Consider the following 18,398-nt stretch of genomic DNA (forward strand, 5'->3'; position numbering starts at 1 on the left):
GTCACACCTGCGACCCCTGACTTCTCCAAAGTCCCAGTTGTGGAATAAGCTGCCTGTGACCCTGCGCAGCACTCCTAACTTGTTGGCTTTTAGGAAGGGGCTCAAAACTTGGCTTTTTACCTCTGAGTTTCCTGGCCCTATTAGGTTTCCTTCTCTCTGTCTCTGATTTGCTTTCCCTGTTGTGTTATGAGTTTAGTGTGTAATTTAAAGCATCGGGACACTCTTTCGAGTAGCCGCACGCTATATAAAACCCCGGTATAAAAAAACAAATAAAAAAAACAAAGTGATGTCCATGGTTTAGGGTGGGTATGGGTTTTTGCATGGCAAAGGTATTTTCGGAATTAGGGTGGGTATGGGTTCTGGGGTGTCGGAGTAATTTTAGGGTTTTGGGTGGGTATCAGTTTTTTGGTGGCAAGGGAATTTTTTGGGCTTAGGGTGGGTTTGGGTATTTGGGTCTCAAAGGTAATTTTAGGATTTAGGGCATGGAGGTTGTTGCACTTGGCCCTTTTTGCAGGGTTATCCCCAAACTTTTTGCTTCTTCCTCCTATTTTTTCCTGGCCTGTTGTTATTGGCATATGCTCTCTCTGTAATTGTGAACATGATTTGTTATTTATGATTGGCATATCTGACTTACTGGTCAGTCCCTAGTAAAGCGCACTAAGTGTTCCAGGGCTCGTAAATCAAATGCTACTAGTAGGCCTGCAGCACTGATTGTGCCACCCACATGAGTAGCTATGAAAAGGAAACTCAGACCTACCACTGCAGTGTCTGTGCACAGTTGTTAACTGCCATGGCAACTTGGCAAGTATATCCACTTGTCAGGCCATAACCTTCCCTTTTCTTAGATGTTAGTCACCCCTAAGATAGGCCCATGGTTCCCCTGTGGCCAGGGTGCAGTATATGTGAAAGGTAGAACATACCCTGATGTCTGTGGCATGTCCTGAAATACTGCCAATTTCGTTTTTTACTATTGTAAGGCTAACTATCCCCATAGGAAAGCATGAGAGCACGAGAATTAATTTATAACATCTTATAAATATAACTTACTATTGGGACCAGATAGAAAAAATAAAGTTTAGCATGCCTGAAACATGAATCTAAGGATGCATGTATTAGGAAATGTGATTTTTACATTCTATGTTTGAAAATGCCACTTATAGAAAATAAGTATTTTCTTGCTTAGCCATCTTGTATGCTCCTGCTAGGATAAGTATTGACTTTCTGGCTTTGGAGTGACAGGGGCTGGGGATGCGCAGTGGCTCCAAAGAGTCTGGATGATGAATTGGAGGTCACAAGACTAAAGGTAGAGTAGAGCGAGAAGACTTGTGCCTTAGAAGAAAGTAAGTTGCTGTTGGCACGTGAATTGAGAATGAAAGAGCTTGAAATGGAGCTCGAGAGGCTTGAGGACATGAGTGTCTTAGGCAAGAAAAAGGAAAAGTGTTTAGCTCGTGAAGTGAGCTTTGCTGGGTTGGAGGTGGAGTCCAGCTCAGATGGTGGCAGCAAACATGTAGTGTATAGTGCTCAGAGAGTAGTGCACACACCCAGAGATGTGGAGCCAGCCAAGGGGTTCAGGGTTATGAGGTAGCTCAAGTAGTGTGCAGTGTCCCGGAGGTGTACTGGGGAACTGTCACAGGGGTTCATATTCCTAGTGGTGGTAGGGACATCCTACTGACTCTAGATGAGAGGTACATGGAGAGGGGTTCCAAATGGTAGAAGCCTTGGTAGGTGAGTATGGAGACCACCCAGAAGAGTGTAGGTTGAGGGATAGAAACAGTCAGACACTGTTTTGCCAGTCTCAGGGGGGTGATGTGAGGTGCTTGTGTGAGGCACTGGATGGTGAGGCAAAGATTAGCTCGGTCAACACTTGTGTGGGGCTGTGTGATTCAATTGTTAGAGAGCATATTTTAAGTCACTGTTTCCAAAGCTATGCCAACAGCTGGTGGAGTGTAAGTTCTCTGACCCCAGAGAACTTGCACTGGAGGCAGACCTTTCAGTGGATTCTAGAGGGTCTGAAGAAGCTTTTGGGAGTGATCCTGAAGGGGGTGGCTCAGATTTTGCCCAACCAAGTGAGGTAGGGGAGGTTTGTGGTAGCCCAGATAGGATGGGAGGGTGTAGGGACCCACGTGTAGTCTTAGAGGAGAAGCAATGGGATTGGGCTGTGTCCCAAGGTGCCTGAAACCCAGTCCCAGTGCCGGTTAATTCATGGAGTGAACACTAGGAGGGGGGAACTAGTGTTGAGAGGCCAGCCTCTAAGGGGGATGCCAAAGTGTCAGGTGAACTGGGGGAGACTCCTGTAACATGCATCCTACCAGTTCTGGTGTCTGGCAGCACAGCTCAATCCAGTGCGGAGGGTGCCTGAGTCCAGAGAAAAGGGTGAGGGGGGATAAAATCCTCAGTGGTAGAACCATTGGGTCAGGGGTTGCCAGCTCTGAGGTCGGAGCATACCATGACTGACCCTGGTGAGGCCACTTCTGGCCTGGGGTTTCCTCCTCATGCTCTGTCAGATGGACAGGAGGCTTGAGACCTCCGCCAGGTAGACTCTTGCACAACTCATGAGGAGTGTGTTTCCCTTAGTGGGGGTCGGTGTATTTCCCCAAAAGTCCTGGGTTCACAGGCACAGGGCCAGCCGAATGGTACAGACCCTAGGTTGGAGGAGCAGGTTCAGGTAGTCCCCCTGACATGGCGGAAGGGGCGACTGCTAATAGTGCCCATTCTCATTTGTCTTCTGGGGGTATCGCTCCAGGTGGGAGGGTACAGAGCCCAGGGAGGGGGACTGGGTGTGGGAGAGCCCACCCCAGTCCTGTGTCTAGTCACAGGGTACAGATCCTAGGAAGGTATACAGGTTGCAGGATAGCACCCCTGAACTGGTGGGAGAATTGTACAGAACACCTGCCACAGGTACCCTGACAATTCTAGAGTCAAGGGGGACTGCTCCCAGTGGGAGGATGCAGAGCCCCGAGGAGGGGAACAGGGTGTGGACAATTCCACCCCGTCCCCTGTCCAGCCGCAGGGTACAGACCCAGGGCTGGTGGGCCAGTGTCAGGATGCCATACCTGACTTGACAGAAGGGAGAGGTGACAAAAGGTGCCCGGCACCTGGGGCAACCGCCCCCCACTTACTGACAACACAGAGGTTAGAGAGCCCTGAATGGCCTGAGGCCTGGCTCTCATTACTGACAGTTGTCAGTGGCCACTGTGGCTTGCTGTGTTGGTGGACAGAGTTGCCACTGGAAGGGGGACAGAAGTCATACCCCGTAGGTGGACTGGGCCCCACCACTGTGTTGGCCATGTGGGTACTGTCTGCCTGTTGGGACACATCTGTGAGCAAAGTAAGTTTAGGCGCTGCACAGATGGGGTCCACAGGCGAGGAGAATGTTCCCCATGGGTGAGCTTAGTTTTCCCTGAGAGTATGGATAGAGGGATCCAACTGAGTTCAGGAAGGCCTAGAACAGGAATAGACCCATGCTGTTGTAGGCCAGGTTCCATGTTCTATCGCCTACTTTTTCCTGGCCTATTGTTGTTGGTTTTAGGACTCTGAGAACTTTACCACTGCTAATCAGTGCTAAAGTGCATGTGCTTTTTGTGTAATTGTGAACATGATTGGTTATCCATGATTGGCATATTTGAATTACTGTTCAGTCCCTAGTAAAGTGCAATAAGTGTGCCAGGGCTGGTTAACCAAATACTACTTGTGGGCCTGCAACACTTATTGTGCCACCAACATAAGTAGCTCTGAAAAGGAAACTCAGATCCGCCACTCTAGTGTCTGTGCCACTTGCCAGGCCCTAACCTTCCCTTTTCTTACATGTTAGTCACCCCTAGGGTAGGCTTAAGGTACCCTTGTGGTCAGGGTGCGGTGTATGTGAAAGGTAGGACATGCCTGATGTGTGTGGCATGTCCTGATAGTGAAATACTGCCAATGTTGTTTTTCACTATTGTAAGGCTATATGTCCCCATAGGAAAGCATGGGAGTTAATTTATAACATCTTATAAATATAACTTACCATTGGGACCAGATAGGAAAATACATTTTAGTATGCCTGAACTCAGAATCTAAAGATGCATGTTTTAGGAATGATGATTTTTACATTCTTTGTTTGAAAATACCACTTTTAGAAAATAGGTATTTTCTTGCTTAGCCATCCTGGGTGCTTCTGCTATGATGTGTATTGACTGTCTGGCTTTGGAGTGACAGGGACTGGGAATGTTCAGTTGCTCCAGAGAGTCTGGATGAGTAAGCACTAGGCTGATTATGCCTGATCTGCATTTGGACTGGTGAGAGGAGTAGCACCTGCACCTAAATAGGGCTGTGTCTGCCTTCTAAAATGATGGTTCAGCCCCCTGTGGTGTGTCTGGAGCCAGGACTCACACTGACAATGGGTTTTGTTGTGCACTTGCAGAGTGCACCCAGAACAGGTTTGAACTGGGCTCAGAGCCCCTTGCACAAAGAGAACAAAGACATTTGGGGTATAAGTATCAGACCCAAAACCCCAGACATTTAGACTACTTCTGGAATCAAGAGGAACTTTTGCCAAGGAGAAGAGCTGGTGAAACTGAGAAGTGCTTACCTTGCTGTGTGTCTGGGGAAGGACTGCAGTCGCTGTTTCTGCAAAGGAAAGGAGAGTGACTTTGCTGCGTGCTGTTTCCCTTGCTTCGGGAAAGTCTCCAAGGGCTTGAGTAGAGCTTGCCTCCTGTTTTGAAGTCTCAGGAATACAAAGACTTCACCCCCAGCTCCCCTGATCTTCCTTGCTGAGAGTTCTGACCAGCCAGGAGTGCCTTTGACTGTGTGGGGCCTCTAGGGGTTATTTCTGCTGCTGGGAGCTGGGAAGCAACGCAAAACAAGAAAATCGGTGCATCGCTCTTCTTGAGACAATTTTTCCTATGCAACACTGTGGTGTGAGAAGAATCTCCCCGCACCACCGCACCACTGCTGAAACTGTCGAAGCGCCTGTCGCCGCGGCAAGAATTGATGCATCGAGGGATTTCGTCTGAAAAGGTCAACACAGTGCCGCTCGCCACATCGTTCTCCCACGCATCACACATCGTCCCAGTGCAGCAAGTTTTCCCTGACGTATCACCCGCAGATCGAAGTCATCTCAAAAATTACGCATCGCGTCCCCCTTCAGACTGGACTTGACGCACCGCTCCCCTGTGTGCAGCGGAACTGTCGCATCACTCGCACGAAGGTCTTAGGAAACAATGCATCTCTTTGTTTTTCGATGCATCCCATCACTGCAGCTGTTTGGCTTGAATTTTGTTGCAACTACAGGTACTTTGCAATAAATCACACATCCCTAGGGCCTCATTTATGAGAAATGATGCATCGTTGCGTGAAAGCAGCGATGCGTCACTTCTCAGTGCGCACTCCTTGCGACATTCCTGATGCGTCATATTTAATGTATGACGCATCATGTCGCAAGGAGTTACGACGTATCTGAAAGCGCAAAAGTGACGCATTGCTGGAGTGTGTCACAAAAGTGACGCAACTCCAGCAATGCGTCCTTTCACATGGGGCAAGCCCCATGTGAAAGGGCCTGTAAATGTCTTACGCCTGCTGTGAGGCAGGCGCAAGATTTTGACGCAACGGTGTCCTAAAAGTGACGCAGTAAAATCTCATAGATTTCACTGCGTCACTTTTACGACCCTTCCTTGCGTCAATACGCCCCCCTTGCATATATTATACCTGTCGCAAGTATAATGTGGCGCAGGGGTTTACAGAGTGACGCATCTACCTAGATGCGTCACTTTGTAAATATGGCGCAACAAGGCACATTTTTTACGCCACTGGTGCGTCACAAAAAGTGACGCACCGGTGGCGTAAAAGTGACACACAGCCTTATAAATGAGGCTCCTAGTTTTCTATGGACTGAGTTGCTAAAACTTTTTGAAAGTCATTTCTCTTAATACTTGTATGTTGGATTTTTGTCGTTTTGGTCTTGATAAGTTTAGATAAAGATACTTTTTTTTCTAAACTGGTGTGGTTTCCATTTGTGCTGTTATCACTGTGTTACTATGAGTGTTGGTACAAATACTTTACACATTACCTTTGGGATAAGCCTGTCGGCTCGTGCCAAGCTACCAAGGCAGTGTGTATCCCCCATACCCTGACTAGAACCAAGGGTGCCTATTTAGACAAAGGTACCTACCTCTGCAAACTAGAGACCCCCATTTCTAACGTAGGTCATTTGGGAATAGTCACAGGTCACAACTATGAAATCCAGCTTACTCCCTGCTACTCCGCCCTGTGGCCTCACCGGGGCATAAATAATATATTTGTGGGGCGGCACGCAGCTCCCCGGCTGCCCAGGGGACCACCATTTCACTGGGGTACAAACAGAATAATTAAGGGGGTCTGTTGCAGATCCCCCACCCCAAGAACCACCAACTCCCCAGGGCTAAATACTTGAAAGAGGGAGGCCGCGCTGCCCCCCTCGTGGAGCCGTAGATGGACCTGGGGACCGCCAACCCCCAGGGCCGTCTCCAGCAATGTCCCAGGGTTCCCACCCCTGGGATATTGCAGTTTGCCTTAGCGTGGAGGGAGCAGCGCTCCCACCAACCCATCACAAACAGTGCTCTGCTTCGAACACTATTTACTTGCTGACTCGAATCAGAGCAGAATTGCTGTTTTACTGAGCGAGCTGCATGTTTAGCAGCTCCCTCTGTCCAAAAGCAATGCTGGCTCCTGCAGGTCGTGGGGAGCCGCATGAGTCTGGAGGCTCCGCCCGTGGTCCTCAATAGATAAGAGTGAGTACTTGGGTGAGGCCAGGGCACCCACAGTAGAGGCCTTTCCCTGGGGGATGAGGTCCCTAGGCCGATATCGGCCCAGGAGGGGGGTCACGCAGCCCCCTCCCTTTAAAAAAAATCCATAAAAAAGGGCAGGCCCCAGCGGTTGGGGTCTCGGGCCATATTAGGCGTGGGATTGGAGCCCCGTGGCCCCCTTTCTTTTATTGTAGAAGAAAAAAAAAACCACTTCCTATGATCCTGTCTTACTGCCTGTGCTGCTGAAAAAAAACAATTGAACACAACCATAAATGCTTCTAAAGGAAGGGAAAATTTGCTATGTTCATCTATGTTATAGATGTTAACTCACTTTTCTGTCAGGTCACTCTAGGTAAAACTGCAGAATTCTGGAACCCCAAATCCTATACAGTATTGATTCAATGGTATGTCTGCAGCAAGAGCTTGTATACATAGTAACAGCCACACTAAGCTTAGTTTGCATGAAATCCAGGTACATCCAAACGCCTCCTAGCCATCAGGTAGAGAGGCAACAAATGTCTTGGCTGTCTCTTATTGACAAGTTTCAGTTAATCAGGGATACCTCATAATAAAGGATGGGCAGAAGGGGCAGAAGGTGCACCTTGAACGGTGGCTTCAACTAAAGCAAAGTTGATTGTGCTAATTTGGCACATTCACAGTGCAGCCACTCCTGTCCATCACTGTCACCATCATTCACACATGCATGCTCAAAGATGGGTTGAAGTACAGGAATAGCAAACATAACACAAAGCACTCAGCACTGCGGCGACCGAGGATCACATCCCAGGGCTCCTCTTGCTGCTGCTATTAAACCTACTGTAGTAGAAGCTTTTGTCACAGCTGTTATTGCTACGGTGATAGCAGCTGATGTTGATGCAATTGATTCTGATGAGATTACAGCTTGTCATTTCTGCTGTTGTCCCTGCTGCGGGACCAGCTGTCATCGCTGTAGTTGCCACTGTTAAGGTGACAGCTATGGACACTGCTCAAATACCTTCTTTATAATCCCCTTTTTAATGAAACCAGCTCAGGCAGAAAGCCAAATCTTTCTCTATCCATACCTGAAACTGCCAGTGATTGAAATCCAAGCGTCGACATGACTTTGGTCTTCCAGCAATATAAACCATTTTCCTGCCTATGGCCTGGCTATCTCAACCTACTACTCAACAGCATAATTGGATCCAATGCCTTTGAATATTGCTTGCTACTTGACCAATGTTCTAACCTATGGAACTTCGTGCCCCAATAGTTGAGATTTGAAGGCAAGGATTTGAGTTTATGGAGATTGTCGTGTCCCCTGACCCAGGAAACCCACAGGAAACGGTGGGGCTGATCAGGTACCTCTTTATTATAGATGTTGTACAGCGTGCTGCTAACCCGACCTCTCACCTCGAGGTCCTGCTTCCGAGTGTCCCCTGTCCCTTCCCCTGACCGGATGTGGTGTCCGGCGTCCCTTGGCTTCTGTCCTGTGTCCCAGGGTTCTAGTGCCCCTGTCCTGGGCACGACAGAGATGTTTAGATACTCAGTTATTCCACGGGCTCATTCCAGAGTCCTATTACTGTGGCACAAACTCATCATTATATCCTCTGGTTTACTCTATTACCCCAATATTTCTCGGTCAGACCCCGAAGACTTTATTACTTTGCTCCGACATTAAGCAAACAGATAGATTAGAATGAGCCCACCCCACCTCCACTCATCTCAATTAAGAATTTACCACAGCTTACTTGAAGTCCCACAAAAGATAGAACTCAGCATTGCAGAGTCTGAACAATATGAATATGGAAATTGATTTATCATGGGCCTAGGGCCAAAAGATGCGCCTAAAGTGCATCTCTTCCTTTCAGAGTAGGAGCTATTGTCTCACTGGGCATGCAAGGTTTGTGGTATTATCAGGGAAATAAAAGTGAAAAGAGGCCCAACTGGCCATGAAGCATGCCCACAAACTGCTAAAGAAACGGGCCTGCACACTGATCTGTCAGACCAGACTATCAGGCCTTCTACCTAGACCTTCTCAATGGAGCCTTTCCATTGCCTCAACCTGTTTTTGCAAAGAAATATTATTGTAAATGTCCTGTCTCAATGAAGCACGGTGAATGCTGTGTGCACAACACACTAACAGTGTACCACTGAAAAGATACCTCAATGGGCAAATGCACCCACTGAAGTGATCTAAACTTCGGGGCTTGTACTTTAGGCAAATCCTTCTGAAGTTGTTAAAGTGAGTATCATTGAGACGGGTGTTAATTGTTAATAACACATGTTGACGCTGATACGATTTCGTTTGCGAGTGCTTCACAGTTCATAATTTCTATTGTACTACAGGCAGTGCCACTCATACATGCAATGTCGAAAATGGACCTCTGTTCTGACGGCGCCTACATTTGAGGGTGGCAGTCAGAATGCCAGTCAGAGTGCTATCCTCAATAAGTGTTTTCTCACCTTTGGTATGCATGAGCGGTGAGAAAAGGAACCCGCTGCATTAGTGAGTGACTGACTCAGGGGCTAGAATAATGCAAGTGCCTGCACGTCCTACTCTCCCTCTGATCTTGAGTGCTAAATGGACAAAGGTCGTGTACTGCGCTTCCTTACAGGTCACTGGGGCCTAGTCACATAATGTCACTTCCATTACTCACCTGACTTTCATGAAATGTTACCACTGTGCCTGGTATTGTTGCACAGGCAACACCCCGTTTGCGTAATGTACACCGGGCCCAATACATGTGGTACTCCTTCGTTGTATCTTGAGGAAGCCATTTTGGGTAAAAAAATTCTGATCATCATCATCTCAGAATGTTTTCATCTCCCTTAGAGCCAAACTTTCATGGTTTTCTTCTATAAGGTTGTGCCTGATTTTCCTACAAATACCATGAGGTGATGTACAATCTGACCTGAAGCATAAAGCATGGTTGTGATTAGTGCCGCATAACTGAACAAAGTATATGATATTTTCATGGATGCTGTATTTCTGCCTCTGACTTCCAAAATGTACTTTTTGACTACATTGAAACTTCGTAATTGAGTGTTAGCTTAAGCGTGCATCAACGACAGGCCTAACCCAACCAACCTTTACTATGTATTGTAAACATCACTTAAAAGACTAAACGATACAAACAAAAAATGGTCGCTGCACAAGCAATGATGAAAGTATGTTTTTTTTCTATTCCCACATACATATATTCTAAATTCACACCATTCAGCTATTACACAAACACTGCAACATACTTATCAAATTAACATCGAACTGCTGGTGCTCTTTATTTTTTTTTTTATTGAGCAGAAAGAGGTTAAAATACAATTCATGAATGAAGAATTTGAGCAATGGAAATGAAAACAAGGTTAAAAAAAGCTTCTTCAAATAGAGTCACACAAGAGTAAAACATAATTGAGGAGCAGGTTAAAAAGGGGGAGAGATTTAAAATACATAAAACTCGAAAGCAGGCATTGTTGTATTCCTTATTTCACAACATATTAATTAATCTTCAAGTACAAGCAATGTGCAACGACCGCAAACTTTGATCATAAAGTGCAAGTGCAGTACAGTACATTCCAACCTAATACAGTCATTGTGCAACATCCGCAAACTCCAGAACTCCTCAGCCAGACTCATCCTCGACATCCCACGAACCAGCCACATCTCCGGACATCTGAGAGACCTTCACTGGCTCCCCGTCAACAAAAGAATCACCTTCCGCCTCCTCACCTACGCACACAAAGCCCTACACGACCAAGGCCCGAGCTACCTCAACAGCCGAGTCAACTTCTACGCTCCCAAACGCCACCTCCGATCAGCCAACCATGCCCTCGCCGCCGTCCCCCGCATCCGAAGAGCGACTACAGGAGGAAGGTCCTTCTCCTACCTGGCCGCCAAGACCTGGAACTCCCTCCCGACCGACCTGCGCCTGACCCAAGACCACCTCTCCTTCAGGAAGAAGCTGAAGACCTGGCTGTTCGAGCAGTAGCGGCACCCCCCCCCCCCCCCCCTCCCACCCAGCACCTTGAGACCCTACGGGTATGTAGCGCGCTTTATAAGTGTCACTGATTGATTGATTGATTGATTGAACGTAAAGTGCAAGTGCAAAATAGTGCAATCCAACCTGGAATAAAGTGCTTGAGCTAAGAAGTTTGCTTATTTAATTAAGTCTAGCAACATTTCATGACTGCTTTTAAAATCATATAGATTTAGTTTTAGTATTCAATCTAATTTTTAGCTTAACCCCCCTTTTATTGCCTCCAGATTCTCGAAATACTTCTATTTTCTTTCAAAACTTCTGACTGCTCCCACTCTACAGGCATATGCTTTTTCGAAATTCCGGGACCTCCTCATTTTGTTAAACCATTTTAAATGGGATGGAGGTTCCTTAGATTTCCAATTTTGGAGTATTAGGGAACGAGCAACTGTAGAAGAAATAAACACAAATGTTTCCTTGTTCTCATTGAGGGAACCTCTATCTTTGGATATACCAAAGAGGGCCAGTTCAGCTGAGGGTGTTAGTGTTTTTTCCTATTGCCTCCTCAATGTCTACGAGTATGGCCTCCCAAAAACATTTCAATTGAGGACAAGAGAAAAAGGTATGGAGCCAGCCCCCCTGACCGGCGGCTTGGCATCTAAAGCATTTATTCTCAACCTCTGGGAACCTTTTCTCGAGTGCTTCCTGAGTCCAGTACGCTAGCCAACGGGACAAGAAGGCCGTCCTTTTAAAGTTAGCGGCACGTAACGATTTATAGCCTAACAAACTTATAGTCTCCCATTCCTTATGTGTTAAATTGCATTGGGTTTGGCTAAGTATTTTCTCAAGATGGCTATTCACCGTGTCTAAATGACCGCCACAATGGAGCCTTTTGTACCCGTTTCCTATGCCGGTGGTTTTGGCCTCATAAAGGAGTGTAACCGGCTCGCCCATTGTGGGGAGATGTCCACCAACAGTTTTTCTTAAAAAGTGAACGAGTTGTAGATATTCAAAGAACGTTGGTTGCATGGGAGTGGTTATTCTAGCCTGTACTTCTTACCATAAAATAATTCTATTCTGGACAAAGAAGTGTCTTAACTCCCAAAATCCCAAATTCTCCCAAGTTTGTATTCGGCTATTGCTAATTTGGAGGCCCAAACAGAAACACTCTCGTAAACTTAAAAACTGGGAGGCTGAGGAGCTCAGATTTTTCTTGAAAAAGGACTGTAATCTAGATAGATATTCTTTTATGGTCTTATATCTCGTCCTTTTGGGAGTTTTGCGGTCTTTAAAAATACCTGGGTTTGAGAATCGGACTCTTGTAGCATTTTTACTAAGAAGAAGCTATCTCGTTTGTTTTTTAGACCTATCAGACCAGCCACCAAGTCCATAAAGGCTGTCTCATAATATGTTTTTATGTGTGGAAGAGCAAGTTCCCCCTGGTCAACTGGGAGTTGAATCACGGATAGCTTTACTCTAGGGGTTTTTCCCCCCAGACAAAACTTCTGATCATAGATTCGATATCTTTGAAAAAAATAGAATTCAACTTAATAGGGATATTGCTAAACAAAAATATTAATAAGGGTAGAATCGATATCTTGATCAGAGATATCCTACCAATCAAGGAGAGAGGAATTAGAAACCATTGGGAGAGAAGATTCTTAATTTTATTCTTCATTCTCACATAGTTAAGGAGGTAGAGCTGATGGTAATCACGGGTCACATATATGCCTAAATATCTAATAGGGTCTCGACTTACGGCCTGGACATGCGAGCACGATGGAAGTTGGCTAAGACTGTTGTTTAAGGAGAGGACCTCTGTTTTTTTTGTATTGATTTTGTAACCTCCTATTTGTTCATATGCTTTAAATGCTTTTAATATGCTTTCAATATTCTCCTTGTTTGGCTTAGCGTAAAGGATAATATCATCCGCAAATAGCTTAAGCTTTGCCATCCCGGAGATAGGGGGAGGATATCGGGGGGATTGCTGGACCTCTCATTTAGTTCTTTTTGAGTGATTGTCATTATTGTTGGTGTTTGTTGTGCACAGGCCTCTGACCACAACTCGGGATTCCATAGTGCCCGATGCAAAGAATGGTTTTGCAGCACAGTGTATTAAATCGATTTGAAATACATTAGTGTGTACAAGAACTTTACACCTGGGCATAAACAGCCGGTATGTGGTTACATACATGGAGGCCTGTGCCTGACTTTCATGGCAGAGAGCACAGGTGGTGGGATAATTTGAAAGTGAGAGAATATTTTTACCTGCATCTCAGGCGGATGGGCCGGTTACAGAAAGGGGTAGGAAGGAAGGCAGTCTCTTTATCCTGTAACAGTGCTTTAAATGGGCCGGTACTCACTGGTACGGAGTACCGGCACTTACGTATTTTTTCTCCTTGAGTACCGGGACCTTTCCTCGGGAAAGAAGAGTACAGGTACTCATAACGGCCCGGTTTTGAAGGGGTTGGTGCTGCGCTCCTGAGCTCCGTCCTTGGCTGGTCTTGGTGCACGGCCTTTCAAACCGAGCTGCGCCTGGGCTGAGCTGGTTCAAAAGCGGCAGCACAGCAGCTCGTCTTCAGTAGAAGACAGAGCTGGGTGTGCCATCTCTGGAGTGAAAGGCCAAGTATCCCTGCAGAGTCCTTTTCAGAGGGGATCAGAAAGTGTCAAAAAACCTGATGGGCGCGAGCGTGGGCCACATTGTTCAGGGCACACAGCTTGTTAGTATGCCCATCGTTTTAATCCCACTCACATCTTCGCCCATCAACAATTGAAATGAAAGGGATTTGCATGAAACAAAATCCCGGCCCTCTAGGTTACATAAACTCATTCATGCTTTTTTTTTTTTTAAACTGCAGCACTAGTACTGATTTGTCAGTGTGCCATTTATTGACAAACATAGCCCCGTCCGTTGCCCCTTGCCCCGCCCCAATCCACTACCTATTTTTGGTGAGTACCTTCTCTTATTTTTTTCCATTTAAAGCACTGTGTAAATACACTTTTACTGCGTTGGTGTGTCACAATGCCATTGTTTGGCCTTTATCATTATAGCTGCATGAATGTATGCCACTGTTGGAGTTGTGTAAAGGCAGAAACTATGTCAAGCTGCAAAGTTGGAGGAATGTGAACAAATTTGATGGTGGGTGAAACAAAAACTAGATTTTAAGAGTACATTTTTCTATTTTCCTTGTAAAGCAGTGATTTGTGGGATAATTCTTTGGCAAAACACATTTTGGTGAGAGTTTTTCTGCTATAATTTGGTTTGAGTGACTGTCCGAGTAACAAGACTTTAGCTTTTTCTACTTTTTCACCCACCTTTTTTTTAAACTTCCCAGATTGCTTTGAAGAGAACTTGGTCAACTTTGCACATCCCAAAAATGAGTGACAGTTGGGTAAAATGTATAACTTTCTAACTTACGCACACTGTTGAGTTTTGTGGCTGACACTTGACAATGTAACAGGTTGCGTTTCTTAGCTGCACCCACAGAACTGCATAAGAATAATGATGTGATGAGTCTACGCTTAGAAAGTATTGCAATGTGCGTTTTTGGAAGTTCCTTAATGGCTCTCCTTTTACTTTCCAGTACATTGTTTGGCTGTTATCCCTGCTCTTTTTCAGATTTTTTGGGGTGGTCGGTAATCTCCACTCCTCCAGAAGTGCAGAGTTTTTATCACTCCGCTTGGAGTGCAGAGATTCTGAAAACCTCTGCCAACCACTGCGTGGCAGAGTTTTTCTTGTGCGCAGCTGGGGGCAAGCAAGTCAATCAAGTGCTAGACCGCCTCCTGATGAGATTCCTCAACATGTTCAGTCGCAGCAGGTCGCTATTGTTCTCATTGAGAAAGCTGCTGCTCATCGTGAGAAAACTGCCACTCGAATAGAAAATATACTTGAGTGGTAGAAAGAAGCAGCACCCTCTTGTGCATTGCATGGTGCCATTCATGCTAATATTACAGTGACGGACAAGTTCCCAGTGCTAAAAATCAATGCGAGCAGCGCAACGTAACATAACTTGCCCCCTCTTGGAACTCTGCGAAATCTCAGAGTTTTTGGGGAATTCCACAGAACTAGATGGAGTGAAAGTCTACAAGTTATGCCCACCCCTCCATATCTTAGCCATCACAAGGCTTAGTTTAACCAGTCATGTATAGGTTTTTAGGTCTTGCCTAAGCAAGCGCATGCGCTGCTTTGCAAGACATTTAGTTAGGGTTTTTTAAAGTCCTACCAGAGCTTTCTGTGTGGCATTCTACGTGTGGTAACGGGCACAGGCCCGAGCAGAGGCGCCATCTGGCATCCTATCGCTCTCCCACGCGCGTGCCTCGCTCTGCCTCTGTGTCTTGCTTGTCCCTCCCCTCCCCTACCAAAGAGCCCATCTGGCGGCCACGCGGCCCATTATTTTTCCCGAAGTTCTCCACTAGCATGTTATCTCTTTGCTCCGTTTCTTGCTACCTTTGCCCGTTTTCCCTCTCCTCTCTTTTTCCTTTCCCTTCTCACAAGTTTTTTTCACTTTCCCTCTCCGCTGCTCTCACGATGTCCCTCTTCTCTCTCCACTGTCATTATGCCTCAGTGATTCCTTAGACTCTCCAGTCTCCCCCCCCCCCCATCACATTCACACTCTATTCTCTGCACTCGCCCCCTTCTTACTGGGAGCACTGATTAGCCAAGCCTGGCAGGCCTCTCCTAAAGTGCTGTCATCAAGGTCTGTTCAGACTTGCTAGGTCAGTGGGTCTTGGGGAGAATCAATACCAGGGTGTCTAAAGGTTGTTATAGCTGTTTAGGATCAGCCTTGATTGGGCAATTCAAAACTGTTGGGACACACTTGCACGTTTTTGAATTTTCATGCAGACGATTTTTCACATTGGGACATTTTTGTCTGGATTGCACATGCAGGGCAATATTTTTATTTTTTATTTTTTTTTTTATTTCACATTTTTTTTATTGAATTGAATAAGTTTCACATGTACATTGTATACAGTTGTCTTTCTTGGGCTGCTTGTACATGTATGCTTGGCCCGGTGGTGGCAAAGAGAGTAAGAAGGAAGAAGAGAGAAAAAAGGGGGGGGGAAGTGATTATTCGATGATTTCTAATCTTTTGAGTTTTCTATCTGGGATGTCTGCTTGTGATGATTTTCAAGAGTGGTCTTTCAACTGCGACTGAAAACCCTTTTTGGGAAATATTTTCTGTTGGTCTGATTACCTACTTGGTAAGTCATCAGCTTATAAAATACCTTTCATACAGAGGTTATTAATTCAGGCTCCTATATTTACAATGACATATTGGAACTAATCATTGTGAAGTGACACACACACAGACACACACCCATGGGTAGCACAGTGATCGGAAGTCATACAAACTGTAGACGTGCGGCGTGCAAACGCAGATAGCACAACCCACGGAACTAACTCACACAGCAACAGTCCTTTCCCAGCCGCCGGTGCCCACACACAAAGAATCCTTCTTCTCACACCCCCAGATAGCACGCTAAAGAAATATTCTGCTTTGCTCTGTTATTTTGCAAGCCCCTAACCGACAGGGTGATTGGCGCTCAGCAGGGCACCAAGGAGGCGGTTACCCAGTACTCTGCGTACCTGGGCCCAAGCCGTGCAGCCCCTTTTCTCTCACGGCTTCTACTATTGTCAGGAGAGGGGGGTCTACAGTGAGCCCAGGAAGCCCTACTTGGGAGCTGGGCCTCTCTGCCTGACTACAGTGACGAGTGCTCCAGTCTGCTCCCAGGATACTCACAGCAAAAACCAGACAGGGGCGTCAAGTATCAGTAAGGAATTCTACTTGTTTCAAGTGCTTCCTTGTCCTTTGAGCACTAACTTGATGTAAATATCCCCCTCCCACCTCAATCTTGCCAAACAGCACCATTTTAGGCCATCTCAATGAATATTCTGCAGAACAAGGCAAGTACTGATGGAAAATGACTACTGCAGGATTTTCAACGGTCTGGCCCATTCAGGCTTTAGATACAACAAGCATTGGCATAGCCAATAGGTCTCAGCTTTGGGGACCTTGTAAGTGTTTAGCCATGCAACAGTTTATGTTGTTGACCAAGGATATTGTGCTGCATAACTAAATACTTATATGGTCCCAAAATCGAGAACTATTGGCTATGCCAATGCTTGTTTTCTATATTTTTCAGTAAGTTTTCAAAATTTGTATGACACAACACAGCTCACGTTAATTTACATTCCACTTAAGCAGAAAATGGACACTACTGATGTGAAATATCTGCAACATGCTCATGTAGTGTAACTCTAGAAGAAGCTGCAAAACTTTTCATGAAGCAAATTATTAATTTTTTCAACAAATTTAATTTTAATGATCACACATTATGTATGGTTCATTGTTAATGTATATTATTTAAATAGAAATTAAAAATAGAAAAATACACAGTTAAGGATTATGCCATTTTCGTTTGTTGAGGAGCCCTCCATATTTTTCATACAATTTTTATCGGAATTCTCATCCTGAACCCACACTTCGCTTTTTCATATGTACTTGTTCATTTTCATACAATAATAGACAGATTTTTTAACATATCTTTCAGATTCATTTTGATCTTCTTTGCTTTTTCTTAATTTGACTGCATTCTAATTCTTTCCTAAGAAAGTCCAGAAAATCTGGCCAGGTTTTCGATGCATTTAGGAATTATGATCACGGTAAGCGATGATCATTAAATTGAGGGGTGCATGACTAGAGAGAGGACAGATGGAAAGCAATGTGAAATCCTTTGGGGGACCATGCACAATCGTGGTACTTATGAAGGCCTGTCTTCATACACATGATTTAGTTTCAATCGAGGGTTCGATGGCTTATGAAGGCCTCTTTGTGCTGTGCATGGAGCTGACCATCTTCCATCTTGCCTTTGGAAGGAAGCAAACATTCCCGATGTATCCCCATGCTTACTGTGCTTCACCCCACTGAAATCTGACCAGAAACCACACAGACTCCGGTGGAATGAAGGACAGCACAGTCATGGATCAATCACTCTTTTGACCAGGTCCAGGGTGGGAGCGTGGAGGGTTCGGAGCAGGGCCGGGTTGAACCTCTGGCATGACGTGTGCAGGGCAGCTGGGAAGCCTCTGTCTTCTCACAACGTACCTAAAAACAACAAAAAAAGGAACTCTTTAATTGGAGAATACAGTATATCAGGTATTAGACACTCTAGGCTGTAAACAACACTGTAATAAAGTACGAAACAGACACAACATCTGTGCTACTCCTTTGTGATTCTGTAAATTCCTGTTTTTTAGATCAGATTGGTGGGTGTGCGTCGCAACAATTCATTTTCATCAGTGACAAGCACTGAGCGCATTCCGCTCCCTTCTCTACGAGGTGCCCATTGGCCTGACAGCTGTGCGCGTGGCATGCACGCGCACAGTTCAGAGCAGGCCAGGTGATGCATCGCTGCAGGTTCTGCTGTCATGGTGAATGACAGCAGTTCGGAGGGACCAGATTTAGCGCGGCTCTATTTCACAAACGTGCCTGCCATTAGCCTGTCATTGTTCCCAAGCACAATAGCAGACGTGTCTCCGAGCGTCTTATGACAAATGGCTGATGGTGGAACCATGAACGACGTGCACGCACAGAGGCAGTGAACAAAGAGCGAACCGTCATCTTAGCAGCACATTTTGTGGCTCCATTGTGTGCTTCGCAGAACAAATGCACCCAGGCCTGCTTTCCTA

Source organism: Lissotriton vulgaris, chromosome 5, assembly GCF_964263255.1.
Source record: "Lissotriton vulgaris chromosome 5, aLisVul1.2, whole genome shotgun sequence".
Lineage (NCBI taxonomy): Eukaryota > Metazoa > Chordata > Amphibia > Caudata > Salamandridae > Lissotriton > Lissotriton vulgaris.